We start from the raw sequence: 12567 nt of genomic DNA on the forward strand, positions 1-12567 counted from the left end.
TTAAAGTGTATTCACACTAGAAAGCTTACACACCAGGCTTAATATGAGAACTATGTGTTTAAGAAAACAAGACATTCTAAATAAGAAATCTCCAATTATTTTATGTTTTTATGACCCTTCTTATGAAGAGTGTTTTATGTGCAATAGCTGCAGATAGAAATAAATCTACATTTCACTCAAGCCCAATCAAATATATCAAATATAAAATACAACATAAAGCAAACTACAAAGCAGCAGTGATTCTTAGAGCAGCATGTGCAAAATTCAATATTTTGTTATCTAGTTACATCACTGTGGTCAGAAAAGAAAAGTGCCAAATCTCCCTTTTCCATTCCACTTAAACTGGTTCCCCACAATTGCAACAAACATCTCCTGTGACATTAAGTTGTCATTGGCTTGTGTGATCCCCAGTTCACTCAATCTTTTCTTCTTCATGTGGCCTTTTTGTGTAGAGACAGCAACTAGTTCATTTACAATTTCACAATTACCCTCAACTTGCTCAGAAAGGTCAGTTCTTGCAGAAAGCTCCATTCTGCCTGTTGCACACTGCATCAGCTCTTCTAGATCCACTCTTTCAGCTGCATCTGCCTCTTCACTTGTCTGAATTTTAAGTGCTTTATTTTCTTCAATTCCATCGTGGGCATTGTCTTGCAGTTCAGAGAAAATTGTAGGCTTCACCAAAACAACACCATAACCTTCATTATTATGTATGACATTATTTACCATGGATATTTCTACCACGCGGCCTGCGCAGTGGTTTCATTAATGAGGTTCTAGGCATAAAGTTAGTTAGACGAGATCGAAATAAAAACACAAGACTCAATTACCTTAATTCTATTGCTAGGTCCGAGACGGCTCCCCTCTCTGGTTCGCTCCTCTAGCCGCCCAGCAGGGCAGCAAGGATTACTCAGGGCTAGCAGGAGAGAGAGAGCGAGCACGCCGGGGAGTAGCCTTTTATTAGGGAACCAGAGATTCAGGGGAGAATTCCATCCAATGAAGGTTGAGGGGGGGCTGCACTCCAAGGTCAGGGTCAGCGATTGGGTCCCTGGGGTCAGTGGTCAGGCACACCCCCACACGGATGGGCTCTCTCATCAGGAGAGGGACGGGAAAAACTTCGACATTTGCCAAAGTGCCTCAGACCCTCAACGGGAGGCACCCGATCACGTGTGAGAATGGCTTCCCACATATTCCCCCTTTTTTGTCTTAAAAATTAGGCGGCGGTTCATTTTCTGGAGTTCCTGGATTCTTGATTGGAAGACTCGCCATCCTATAGTTACAATACAAAAGAGAATTAACAGCAAAGAGAATAATCCAATAATGTACCAAGCGGAGTGTTTAAGAATATTTCCAGGGTTGAATCCATTCAACTCCTTTAATATTTGATTAGCCAAAGAAGAAGGATCTGAAAAATCAGCTCTATTATTTTGAATGTCTTGGATATGGTGATGAAGTTCCAGAATATCCAAGCTATTATTACTATTTTGCCAAATACCTAATAAATGGTTTTTAATCTTCTCCCAATCCCAGAGAGAAGCATTGTACTTGGCAGCTGTAACACATACATACTTATAATTGGCATGGCATTTAAGCCTCTCCTTAAATTTTAAGGCTGAAAGTTCATTACCTATGTCTATAACAGTTGCCTCTAAGGCATTTAATTTAGTTTCAATCCTTTCATCAATATTTACTTGATTACGCAGAGCCTTGGAAGTATTTTGAGCTAAATTATTAAGAAATTTTGCATGCTGAATATTTTGAGACAACGTCAGAGACGCAGAGACAGTTGAGGCAATAAATGAGACCAGTGCTAAGACACCAACAATTATGACTCCAATAGCACGTTTAGGTCTTGTTAGCTGAGCATGAATTTGCTGCAAGACTTGTAAACCAGCATCAGCATACCATGGCTCTGAAATATTAGCAGGTAATAAAACAAAAGAGGGCTGATGAAGTATCAGTACTCCTTTTCCTCCATTATACCTAGTAATACAATTGGTTAGGTTGCACTTATTACAAGCAATAACATATCTGTCATCCATCCATTTAACTTTTACATTTCCAATAATTAAAACATAAGGAGATTGGACACAAGCTCTTAAGCCATAGCAAGATCCCTCTTTACAGTTCTTGCCGACAAATTTTGGTAAAGGCTTATCTGTAAAATGTAAATACTCTGAGGCAGCAATTAAACGCCAAATATCTTTTTGAATACCTCCTTCACTATAAGTCAAAATATTACTGACAAATCCTGCAGGTGTCATAGCAGAATTTCTTCGTGATTGTCTTTTATCAATCTTTGGAGACCAGTCTAAAATATACCCACTATCTTTAGACACCTTATGTTGTACAGGAAAGGCATTTACACAATCCATCCATTTAGGAAAGGTGCCGATCTCAATTATAGAACTATTTGGACAGTGGGATATCTGTGGAGGTTTTGCAGAAATGACTGGCTTGTTATGGGAAAGTCCCATTTTAATTACTGATCTAGTATTAGGTTTTAAGTCCCCATAAATAGAATTATTTGTCAATCTAGGTTTACCAATCGCTGTCTTTTCTTCAAATGATACTTTCAGACAGCCAGCATGTTTATCATGTGACCAACACAAAGGTAATTGGGCACTGTAGCTAGAATAATTAAATCTAGTCACATGATTGGGAGTAATATGAGTATCTGTAAATCCTCCCATCATGAATGAGTCATTAGTAAATACTGGAATAGATTCTCCAGTCCACACAGCTGGGTGTACCAGGGGTGGATCTGGGAAATATGTCCAATAAGTGTCTACTTGATTCCCTTTTACCTGACAGCCCAGTAGGGCAATTACTGTCGCTATCATCATACTATCGCTACCATCAAGACTGGGGTCCTGTTCTTTCCTAGGCGTCGAAGTATTTGGGAAGCCTGGGTTGTTAGCTTCTTTATGTCTTTCCACGAAATCAGCTTTTCAGCTGGTTCAATCTGGTCTTTCTTCATCCTTTTCCGAAATCTCCTCCTTCTGGGTAGTGGCTCCTCTGGGTCGATCCTCAGTCGCTTGAATCTGGGTTCTATCTCCTCCATGTCTGATAGAACGTTCAGGCACCAAAATAGGACGGAAGGCACCTTCTGGGAAGATACAAGCATGGCCTTTTCCCCACATTATTACCGGATCTGGACCCTTCCACTGACCAGTCTGTAAGTCTTTCCACAGAACTCTGCCTAAGGGGCCTGTTATTGACGGAGACATTTGTCTCTCAGCAGCAGTGTGACCTTTTGCATCACAGTTTAAAAAATTTAAAACAAACAAGGCATGATTAAGGCTATTTTGGGGAGTGACAATCCTATTCCCCCCTTTTAATTTTTGTAATTGAAGCTTAATAGATAAATGAGCTCGTTCCACAATGGCTTGACCTTGGGGGTTGTAAGGAATTCCTGTTTTATGATTAATTTTAAACTCTTGACAGAATTGTTGAAAAGAAGAGCTTACGTAAGCTGGAGCATTATCTGTTTTAATCTGTATAGGGCACCCTAAAACGGAAAAAGCTGCTAAGCAATGAGAAATTACATGTTGAGCATTTTCCTTAGTATGTGCTGTGGCAAAAATAAATCTAGAATAAGTGTCCACTATGACATGCACATAACATTGCTTACCAAATTGAGGAATATGAGTTACATCCATCTGCCATATCTGATTTGGTTTTAATCCACGGGGATTTACCCCTGATGGCAGAGATGGAGTGTGAATAACACACTTTGGGCATTGGCTTACAATCTGACGAGCTTGTTCTCTGGTAATACTAAATTTTTTACGTAAGCTAGAAGCATTTTGATGGTGTAAGGAATGGGAAGCTAGTGCACAGTCATATGAAGACATCTGTTGACAAAAAGCTACTAACTTATCAATTTTGTCATTACCTGAAACTAGAGGTCCAGGAAGATTAGTATGGGCTCGAATGTGTCCTATGAAACATGGGTACTTTCGCATTAGCACTGTCTTTTGTAAATTATGAAATAATTCAAATAACTCCTGTGATGAAGTAAACCCAATCATTGAAGTTTCAATATTTTTGGTAACTCCGACTGCATATAAGCTGTCAGAATAAATATTAATAGGCTCATTTGAAAAGTAATCTAAGGCACAGATCAGAGCTTGAAGCTCTGCTCTTTGGGCAGAAGTATAAGAAGTTTGTATCACCTCTGTGTGAACACGACTGAAAAAACCTGCCTTACCGGAGTTAGAACCATCTGTGAACACCGATAAAGCTCCCTCTATTGGGTGAGCTCTTACAATTTTTGGAAAAATGAGTGATGTTAATGATGCAAATTGTACAATCTTATCACGAGGATAATGGCTATCTATCTGTCCAGGGAAATCAGCAAAAGCTATTTGCCAATAGTTAGAAGTTTGAAAAAGCCAGTTAGTTTGTTGAGCAGAAAATGGAATAATTATGATATCAGGCTCAGATCCAATTAATTGTAAAATCCTAGTTCTACCTTTAATTACTAATTGAGCTATAGAATCATGAAAAGGAATTAATGTTTTTTGAGGAGAGTGGGATAAATAAATCCACTCAATAACTCCTAATCTTTGCCATATGGCTCCTGTTGGGGTATGTTCAGTTGGAAATATTAATAAATACACTATTTCTTTAGGATCTATTCTAGTAAGCTGTGCATTTTTAATTGCAATTTTAACTTTTTTCAAGGCTGCCTTAGCTTCCAAAGTTAGCTGACGTGGAGAGGTTGGAGAAGGATTCCCTTGTAATATCTGAAATAAAGGACTTAACTCAGAAGTAGTTAGTTTTAAGGATGGCCTTAGCCAATTAATATCTCCCAATAATTTTTGAAAATCATTAAGGGTACGTAACTCCTTAACTCTTATCTGAAGATTTTGAGGACGGATTGTACGTCCTTGAATTATCTGACCTAAATATTGAAAAGGAGACACCTTTTGAATTTTTTGAGGAGCTATACATAAACCCATTGCTGTAAGTGAGGCCTCTAACTGAGTAAAAATTTCTGAAAGTGTCTCTGGATTAGCATGAGCCAATAATATATCATCCATAAAATGAATAATATATGCATCAGGAAAGCTATTCCTTATGGGATCTATTGCCTGATCAACGTATTTTTGACACAGTGTAGGACTATTACGCATTCCCTGAGGAAGAACCTTCCAGCAATATCTCTTAACAGGTTCCTTAAAATTAATTGCTGGGACAGTGAAAGCAAACCTTTCACAATCTTCAGGATGCAACCTTATAGAGAAAAAGCAGTCTTTTAAATCTATTACCATCAAGCTATAATCTAAGGGAATGGCTGTGGGGGAGGGAAGTCCTGGCTGTAATGATCCCATAGGCTGAATTGCATGATTTATTGCCCTTAAATCCTGTAGTAATCTCCAATTTCCTGACTTTTTCCTAATAACAAAAATAGGTGTGTTCCAAGGACTAAGCGTTGGTTCAATATGACCAGCCTGAAATTGTTCCTCAACTAATCTATGAATTATTTTAAGTTTTTCCCCTGAGATGGGCCACTGAGAAATCCATATAGGCTCCTCTGTGAGCCAGATGATTTTTTTAGCTGTCTTAGGGATCGGGGAAGTGCTCAGGGCCCCTAGTAAAAATTTTGGTTTGGAGCATTTACTAATCTTTGTCGTGGAGACTGGCTTGTAAACAGATACTCTTCCTGAAAGGTCTCCCTATCATCTCTAGGAAAATACCTCTGATTAACTTCCTCAACTGACCTTATAGAATTTGGAGTAACTAATAATAATCCCATTTTGGTTAAAATATCTCTTCCCCATAGGTTAGCTGGTAAAGACTCTAACACATAAGGCTTAAATACTCCACTGTTCCCATCAGAATCTTCCCAATGGAGATAGTTGGCACTTTGAGCAGGCTGTGAAACCTGTCCTATTCCCTCTAGGTTAGCTGGTGCTACATGCAAAGGCCAGTTTCTAGGCCAAAACCGACTAGACAATACCGAAATATCGGCTCCTGTGTCGATTATTCCTAGAAAATTTTTATTATTAATTCTAAGTTTTAATAAAGGGCGTTCTTGTCTTACTAACTGTGACCAATATACTCTGTCCGGCTGCTTAGAAACTGAATCTGCCGGCAGGTGCCTTTCAGAGACACAAGGCAATAATATTAATTGGGCAAAAGTATCCTTTGGGGTGAGTCTTAGGGGATAATTGGCTTTTACAGTAACATATAGCTGTTCTTTAAATCCTGAATCTATCACACCAGGTATTACCTCAATGGCTCCCTTCAAATTATTCCGTCCCAAAATTAAACCTACAGTATTATCAGGAAGCGGCCCGAAAATCCCAGTAGGAATTTGTTTCGGCCCCGTTTCAGGATTTAATTCAACTGTCCTTGAAGGTCCTAAGAAAACTGTCTGTGATTTCTGTCCCTGTCCCGGTAAAAATCGCGGACTGTTCTGGTCGGCGCCAGTGACGTCACACTGTGCGACCTTCCCTGGAATTCCCCATATTGTTGCTCGGCTCCCGCTAGGAGGGAATGATGGCGGCGAGAAGGCGGGCTCATCCGCGCCATCTGAATCCTCTACATGGGGCTGCAAGTTTAAGTTCACATTTCTAACCTTTGGCTTGGCCCTTAGTGCCTTTGTTTTTAAATGGCTTAAGGGAAAGGGAATTAACTTAGCCTCAGGCTGATTCTCCATTTGAATAGACCTAACAGCTCCTTGAATGCCTTTTAAAAGGTCCTCAGGGGGCCGTGAATTTTGGCCCATATATTTAAAAAGACAAACTTCTAGAGCTGTCCATGTTTTCTGTATATTTTCAATGCCTCCAGGTAATTCATTAGAAATACAAACTCTCTGTAACTTCCTTCCTAATTTCTCCCAAGTAAGTAAATTTGGAGATTCCTGTTCACAAAACCAAGGACAATATTCACCTACAATATTTAAAAATTGTAATAACTGAGTTTTCTTAATCTGTTTCCCTTTCTGATTAATTATACTGTCTAAAATAGTCAGGTACATTTCCTTATCAGAAGAAGTTGAATTTCCCATTTTAATTAATTTAACGTCTCTTTCCTTCAATAACTCCAGGTACTTTTGTGACCCAATGTCACCTCTTCCTTTATCTTTATCTTTTTCCTTTATTTCTTTATTTCCTTATTCCTTATCCTTATATCTTTTTTCCTTATCTTTATAGCGCGCTCCCACTCAATCTAACTAATCTAGAATGCCCCCCTCGTGGGCGCCAAATCTACCACGAGGCCTGCGCAGTGGTTTCATTAATGAGGTTCTAGGCATAAAGTTAGTTAGACGAGATCGAAATAAAAACACAAGACTCAATTACCTTAATTCTATTGCTAGGTCCGAGACGGCTCCCCTCTCTGGTTCGCTCCTCTAGCCGCCCAGCAGGGCAGCAAGGATTACTCAGGGCTAGCAGGAGAGAGAGAGCGAGCACGCCGGGGAGTAGCCTTTTATTAGGGAACCAGAGATTCAGGGGAGAATTCCATCCAATGAAGGTTGAGGGGGGGCTGCACTCCAAGGTCAGGGTCAGCGATTGGGTCCCTGGGGTCAGTGGTCAGGCACACCCCCACACGGATGGGCTCTCTCATCAGGAGAGGGACGGGAAAAACTTCGACATTTGCCAAAGTGCCTCAGACCCTCAACGGGAGGCACCCGATCACGTGTGAGAATGGCTTCCCACAGATATTTTAGGAATGTCATAATGCTCATCTAAGAAGTACTTAATGAGGATCCCCTCCTTGCAATGATGGATCCCATTATCGCTCAGGATACACTTACTCCCAGGATATATTTCAATACCAGCATCCTTGGCACCATATAAATCTGAGTTCTTCATTAAAAATTCAGCTGATGTTCATACTGTGACTCCTGTAGTTTCACACTGCAACACACAGTTTTCCAATGTAGTCTTGCCACGATGAATGATTAAGATTCCTTCTACAGCATCATGCTGAACAAATTTTATGTTTGAGATTTTAATATCCGCACCTGTGCCATCCATAAAAGTATCTCCTTTGCCTCTCTTTTCTATCACAATATCATCTGGTAGACCATATCCTTCCAATTCAATGGAATCAGCAATGGAGAATGTGCCATGTACCACGTAATGACCAGGACAAACAATAACAGTGTCACCTTCAAAGCAAGCATTTATAGCAGACAATGGATCTCTGTGGAACTGAACTTCTATTTCCCCCTCACAATGCTCTTCACAAAGCTTGTCCCTGAGCAGAGCCCAAAGTAGACCAGTCATCATGGTGGATGAGACCACATGGGTGACCTTCTGGCCATTTGGACGTTGCCCTTTGCTTGAATATTAGAGTCCTTCTGATAACCAAACACATATCTCAACAAAGGATTCTCAATGAGTTTTAGCTTTTGTTTCAACTGTTCAATCTCCGAATAGAATTTTAATCCTTCCACCATGGAGATATTTTCCTGCTCAGAATCAGAATTACAATTTGACAAACTGCTTCTCAGATTTAGAAATTTCCTGTAACTCTCCTCACATTGAGACAACAGATTACGGTAGTCAACAACAAGTCCTGAAGGAACTCGGTCTTCAAGAATATCATAATACAATCTCAATCGAGGTTCAACACATCTGACAAAATGATCATACTCATCCTCCTCTTCTTCATCCCAACCCTTCCAACTGTTTTGGTAGAAAAATCTGACGTGCTCAATTGCAAGGGCTGTCTGGTCAAATACTCCAGAACCATCAAACACCACCCACAACTCCTGCAGGGGCAACCGACATTCCTTCAGCTCAAGGAGCTCTTTCACACAATCCAAGGTAAAAGTGTTCACTTCAGAGTCACAGACATAGGGTTCAGCAAGCTTCACGACTGCCTTCAAGGCTGCAAAGTCCACATCTGTAACCTCAAACACATTAGTGTGCCAGACTGCCCGCCATCCAGATGGTTCAAGGACCTTCTCCAAGAACTCAGCTGTGAATTCCCTTACTTCAGAGGTCTTGCAGTCAGCTAAAATGTAATCTTGATAGGCTCTGAATCGTTCATAGAACAAAAGTTGACTTGTTTGGAAAATTTCTGGGAAAAGAGTTTTTCCTTTTGGCACAAAACTTTGTAAACTAGTGACTGGCTTGTCGTGGTAGCTACAATCACTGCATGACTCTTCATCTTGGAACAAACCTTTCTCCAGGGGCTCCGGCTCCTCCTCGGCTGCCCAGTTAGTGCGCTCTGGTGCCATCGCCCCAAGCCCCAGATCTCCACCCTTCATATATGTTTTTGCAATGAAAGAACCCAACCACCTCTTCCTAGAATCTCAGTGGGCCAGGGGATCCTCATTCTACTCCCTGGTGTCCCTGCTCTGGCTACATCTAGGTTGGGGACCCTCTGAAATGGATTCTGGAACATATTTTACAAATAAGGAAACTGCTTTTCCCAAAGCCTTAGATAAGTGAGGCCTAAGGCAGATTTTCTTCACGTGGGGGGAGAGTCACACATAAGAAACCTGCAGGCCTTGGGCAGCCCACTTTGCAGGGCCAGGCCTGGGGCAAGGATTTCCTTGGCTCATCCCACTTGGTCCTGAAAATACGCTAGGAGGGTGATCCTCTGAAAATCCCAATTTCCACAGAGAAAACTGGGGCTTAGATGGTGCAGGGCACCAAGCAGTTGGCGAGTTCCCTTGGGCCTTAAGGTTGTGTGCACCTTTAGAACATTAGGTTCAGCATCTGCTGCATGCACAGGAAGACACAGACAAAGCAGGGGTCTCCACTCTGTAGGGCAGATACCAGGTATTTCAGCAACTTCTCCACCATGCCTGCCTTGAGGGTCTCCATCCTGTTGGGATCATCCAGGGTTGGGGATGACTCATTTTCTCCCTGGAGTGGGACCCAGGAGGGACAGTTCAAACAGAAAATAGCAGTAAACTGTAAAATGACTCCCTGCCATACAGTGAGGTGAAAACAGTACACAAAGAATCTTCCTTCTCAGGGCGAAGTGGCACATGCCTGTAATCCCAGCAACTCCTTAGGTTGAGGCAGGAGGATTGTGAGTTCAAAGCCAATCTTAGCAATTTAGCGAGGCCCTAAGCAGCTTAACAAGACCCTGTCTCAAAATAAAACATAAAAAAAGGGCTGGAATGTGGCTTAGTGGTAAAGCACCCCCGAGTTCAATCCCCAGTATTAAACAAGAAAACACCAAACTTCCTTCACATTAATGTATACACACACATGCATTCACATGTGTGCACATACACAATTGGGCAGGGTCTGGGGCTGTTCATGGAGGGATCAGGGTGGTAGGCTGCCCTGTCTAGCCTCTGGGCTCCTCTGGGAAAATTGCCAAAGGTGTCAGGGGTGAGGGCTGATCCACTGTCTCCAGACGAGGACAAGACCCCCACTCCATGCTTTCTGGAGGCTGAAACCTCAGGAATCTGCAAGTGAACATATGTCCACCACCAAGGTCTTCAGACAAGTGATCTGGATGGGGCTGGCTCTGAATTATGGGTGACTGGTTACCAGCGTTCCAGGTTCTGTTTATTCCATTGTCAAGGAAATGAGGTCACTTCCTGGGCTCTTCCACCCAAGACCATCCCCAAAGCTCCCTGGGATGTTGACTGCTATCCTCTCCCCATGACATGTGCACAAGTGGATAGGGTTACCTTCTGCCCCATCATTCCCAGGCCTGGGTGCAGCTAGTGTTCCAGATTTGAGGAGACAATGGGGTTCATCACTGGATAGTGCTTTTAGGAGGTCCCTCTGAAGGAAGAAAGACACCTTCACTCAGCCCTGGCAGGTTCTTGACTTGTGTTGCAGAAAGGAATTTGGGGATGTGTCCAACGAGGCAAAAATGAAGATTTATTTGGAAAAGCAAGGGGATTTATTAAGGAAATCAAGCAACAGAGCAGAAGGTGCACTCCAAGGATAGAGTGTGGTGCTGGAGAGTGAGATGCACTTTTGAGGTGCACCCTTCCTTTTAAAAGAAATTTTGTAATTAGTGAACATGAGAAGTATGTAGAGATAATATCACATCATCTGGTGAACTCGTAATGGAAATCCATTTTATGCTTTGAGTACAAACCTTGCTGCTCCACTGCAAATGGCTTATTTTAAAAATTGCATTCCCTTTTCCCTTCTTCTTCTTCCTCCCTTTCTCCTCCCTAACAGTGGGTGAGACAAAGCTAACATTTTTCTTGTCCCAGGCTGAGCATCTATCATGTCCTTCACTGCTGGAAGAGTGTTACTGCCCACAAGAAAAAAGAAACTCCAAACCCAGGAACTGGAGTAATGGCTCTCTCAAGGACACTGATGGACACTAATTATATTTACTGATAATATTTGTATCCCAGGCCTTATGTTCCTCTTTTAAAAGCCTCCATGTTCCCCCTGGCAGGGAGAATCACAGCATCTGGACAGGAATCCCTGTGTTTCTCTTTTCCAAGCAAAACAATAAAGCTTTTCCTTTTTCTCAAAATCTTGTCCTTGTTGTTGGATTGGCAATGGGACAAGGACTGAGTTTTTAGTATCAATTTCAATTCTCTTAATCAGAAAGCACAGGTTAGTTGGTTCTTTCAGGATCTCTAGGTTGATTTCATCTAGTTAATACATAGCATTTGGACTATACCTATAAATCTTTAACAATATTTTCCCATTAGGTTTAAAAAAATCGTGTAAAGCTGGGCGCTAAGGCACACGCTTGTAATTCTAGCGATGATCAAAGCCAACCTCAGCAATTGCTAGGCGCCAAACAACTCAGTGAGACCCTGTCTCTAAAAAAACAAACAAACAAAAAAAAATCATGTAAACTTTCAACCTATGTGGGAATTTATCATGTAGACTCAACAATACTTTTAAGATTTATGAGGCTTTTAGGAATTTGGAGAAAAACAGTAAAGGTGAGGATGTACATAGAGCATCTTAGATTTAAAGTTACAATTTTTTTCCCCCATCCCTGTTTCTTTTCTTGGCAGTGTTGGGGATTGAACACAGGGCTTTGTACATGCAAGTAAGCACACTACCAACTGAGCTACGTCCCCAGTCTCCCGTTGGTTTTCTTCAAACTTTGCTTATTTCTTCTATCCTACTCAGGTCCTCTAGTAAGTCCAAACTTTCTGCTCCTAGGGAGGGAGTGTTCGGTGGTGGGGGTGGGAAACAACTCTAGAAGTAAGACATTTTACTGATAAAAATAGACACTAGTATTGCTGTATGTATACACTTGACTGTATGACCAATGTGATTCTGCAACCTGTACACTCAGAAAAACGAGAAATTATACCCCATTTGATTCAAATGCATGATATGTCAAGATCATTGTACTGTCGTGTATAACTAATAAAAAAAAAAGAAACTGGAAGGTTTGCGTTGGTTCCCTTCCTCGATTAAACAGGGATTCAAGTATATCTATCAAAGAGTAGGTAAGGGAGAAATAAGGGCAATAAAAGCAGGCTGAAACGTTCAGCGAGACTTAAATTGAGAGCGAAATCTATGCTAATTTGAAAGAGCAGCGGCGGGAAGCACGTTGCATGCCGGGATTTGTAGTCCCTTCTAGGGAAGGCCACCCTGCGCCTGCGCAGACGGGCGGATGCTCTTCCAAGCGCATGCGTGAGGCGGCGGC

General features: G+C 41.6%; 1 pseudogene; it reads right to left on the reverse strand.

The window, feature by feature from the left end:
* Positions 1–297: 297 nt before the first annotated feature.
* On the reverse strand, positions 298–9199 carry LOC113189431 (SHC SH2 domain-binding protein 1 pseudogene; annotated as a pseudogene).
* Between the last annotated feature and the right edge of the window lie 3368 nt (positions 9200–12567).

Source organism: Urocitellus parryii, chromosome 1 (genome assembly GCF_045843805.1).
Source record: "Urocitellus parryii isolate mUroPar1 chromosome 1, mUroPar1.hap1, whole genome shotgun sequence".
Lineage (NCBI taxonomy): Eukaryota > Metazoa > Chordata > Mammalia > Rodentia > Sciuridae > Urocitellus > Urocitellus parryii.